General features: G+C 35.8%; 1 long non-coding RNA gene across 1 annotated transcript; it reads right to left on the bottom strand.

The window, feature by feature from the left end:
* Positions 1-24: 24 nt before the first annotated feature.
* Positions 25-865, bottom strand: LOC109582319 (uncharacterized). The gene is made up of 3 exons (XR_002185030.1): positions 497-865; positions 345-444; positions 25-119 (listed from the first exon to the last, which is right to left on the bottom strand). It is a non-coding gene; the product is annotated as an uncharacterized LOC109582319 (long non-coding RNA).
* Positions 866-2996: the final 2131 nt, after the last annotated feature.

Raw genomic sequence — 2996 nt, forward strand, 5'->3', positions numbered from 1 at the left:
CGTCATTCTTCTTGGATCTCCCATCATCCTTTGGCCTTTGGTCTCACTATTTACTGATTGTGATTGGCGCTGTTTATACATATCAGCCAATTCCGTTATACTTTCCTGAAGTGAGTCATCTAATATAAATATACCAATCAATTAAAATCTAGTGTGCTTTATCTGGCTATGTATATTATGTACAAAGGTACATATACATGTAGGTGTGGCCAATGTTTCACTATTTTGTACATTGACAATTGAGTATAGGAGTAGGATATGATGATTCTGGCATGCCCTTGGTTATTGTAAGCCAGCCATTTTTAGACTGCACCCATTAATTTTTAATAATTAACTAAGATTACCTGGTACATTTATAGGAGCCGGGGACAGTGATCTCTGCCAACGTCCACTTGATGATGATGAAAGAGAGGAAGGAGAGCCAAGAGGTGGGTCAGTGCAAGACTAAAAATAAAATAAAATGGCATTGTAATAATTAAAAAATAACCCAGCTTACAAAAGGTTTCTTATGGCACCACAAACGTCGCAAAATAGCATGCTGCCCAACTCTCAACTTCTTGGCAAGTAAAGAAAAATGTTCCTCCTCTAACGAAATAAAAGTTTCCAGGGAAAGTATTTGCTCCTCCTGCAGAACGTCACGTTGCAGAGGAGACTTTATAGCTCTTCAATAAAGATAAAAATGGCTTCTCAATAGTTCCACTCAATCCACTGGAGGTTCCACTCATGACTTTCCAAGTTATTGAATTTTTCACGGTTTTTCAACTATCCTCACTTCTCAATTGATTTCATTTAAGCTAGCCACGTGCAAAACAAGATCACATGATTAAAACGTGATCCTGGAAAGTATAGGGCGTGGCACAAGTTGGACTATGTCCACACCCAGAGTCTTTAACGTGCGTGCCTGAACGTGAACGAGAACGTGCCTGTCGCTTTCAGCTTCCATACAAACCAATGAGAAATTCAAAAGGAAAAGCAGCAAAGAAAAAGACTAAGTGAATCTCTTAAGCTGTTGCTGCTTGTTGCCTTCCCACTAGTGATGATAACTAGCCATTAAGTAACCTATTAATATTAACTACAAGAGTACAGCCTTCTAGTTAACCTTGTTTCACTCTCTGGCTTAAACTCCAATTATAGCCTTCGATCATATATCATATAATCTATAACACAATAATATGGCATCTCAAAACATTCTACATGTATTAACCTACATATTCTATTGCCAAGACTATTACAATGAGAAACTGATGCAGCTAGAAACTGGGGCCTCCTCCAGTGTGATAGAACTACTCATCACGAAACTACAACAAAACAATGTTACAGGATGATTCTGATCATAGAAACTAACTTAGTTACTACCATCCTAATTAGACAATAGTAACCTTATATAGGCAATCACCATGCTATGAAAGTATTACATTACACCTTATTGCTGAATCATGAAATATATCCAGCAGTATTTACCTTTTAAAGCATAGTTAATAAACAAAAACATCACAGGCAAACAATGCTAACTTTCACAAAGGGTATCACTAACAAAAGTACAAAGAGTAATTGTGAACAAACTAAATTACCAAACACATCTGCCTTTATATTCGTTGCAAATTGATCATAACTAGTTATATTATTATACTATCATGACTTAATGTATGACCATCATCAAACACTACAGTACTAGAAATGCAGGACTGGCTTTTTTTGCACCCAATTTTGGTCATTTCAGACTTTAACGTCTGTTATTTTACACCGAATTTCGGTTCACAAATTTAAAAATTTAATTACTGCACCATATATGGGTTAACTAGTCTTAGAATTTTTCTTTTTTAAACCAAGTTTTGGTCAACCTGTGGTACAAAATTTTATACTATTTGCACGAAAGTTTCATCAGAATAACAAAATCCTATTCTTTTCACAAAAAATTACTTTATATATTTATATATCTCACAATTATGACATCGTAGTTTTATTTGGTCAGGTTTATATTCTTGTCTATATACCTGCCATTCAGAAATGCTGTTATTATTATGATATATATATTTTATAACATACCGTATAGCTTGATATTTTCGTGGGTCAATATTTTCGTGGTTTGCTCCTAGTGGGGCAATTCGTGGTTTAATTTTCGTGGTTGACAGTTTACATAGCCTGTAAGGGGATGGCACTTCAATGATTTCGTGGGTTTAAATTTCGTGGAAAGCCCATAACCACGAAAATCATGAAATTTACATTCCACGAAAATTTCAAGCTATATGGTACTAAAACTGGTCGTTTTACAGAAGATATAGACCTTTCGTGGGTGTCCTCGGGTATGATATACCGTATAGCTCAAAATTTTTCAGGTTAAAAACTTTTGTGAATAAGTAAAAAAATAGATTTTCTGAATTAAAACTTTTGCAAATGGGCAATCCAATTGCAGTATGGTGTGGCCAGTCATTAATTATTCCATTAAACTTGCAGGGTGTGGTCAATTTTACATGTGTAAACACATAAGAATAGAAAGCTACTCTGTGGAGTCTGTTGTGACAGGATACCATGTATGTAAAGAAATTTAGGATGGTCATATGGGACAAGTATCGTCATGTCAGCGAAGGCCTAGCAACATTCATGATTGTTTCAGTTGTAAAACACGGGGCTGTCGTAGGGCACGTTTCCCGCGCAATATTGTCAGTTTGCTTCTCCTTTCTTTGAAAAAATAATGAAGTGGCTGCTCACTAAGCGTTAGAAGGAACATGATAAAATGCCAGTATGTCAGAGACAGAAATGTCAATCAAGCAGTTCAAGCATATCTTTTAAAGTGCTGAGTCATCATAGTCAGCAAGCTAGAGTTGAATATATGTGGAAAAAATTGAAACACTTCAACCTCTATCAGACTACTATTGTAAATAAGTAGAGCGGTTGGCTGCCAAAGATGTTCAAAACATACAAATAGGACAATTGGTAGACATGATTGATGCCCCTCAAAAAGGACAGAGACATCTTTCTGAAGTGTTTTCCAAAGC

The sequence above is a fragment of the Amphimedon queenslandica genome, unplaced genomic scaffold (assembly GCF_000090795.2).
Source record: "Amphimedon queenslandica unplaced genomic scaffold, v1.1 AMPQUscaffold_13390, whole genome shotgun sequence".
In the NCBI taxonomy this organism is placed as follows: Eukaryota; Metazoa; Porifera; class Demospongiae; order Haplosclerida; family Niphatidae; genus Amphimedon; species Amphimedon queenslandica.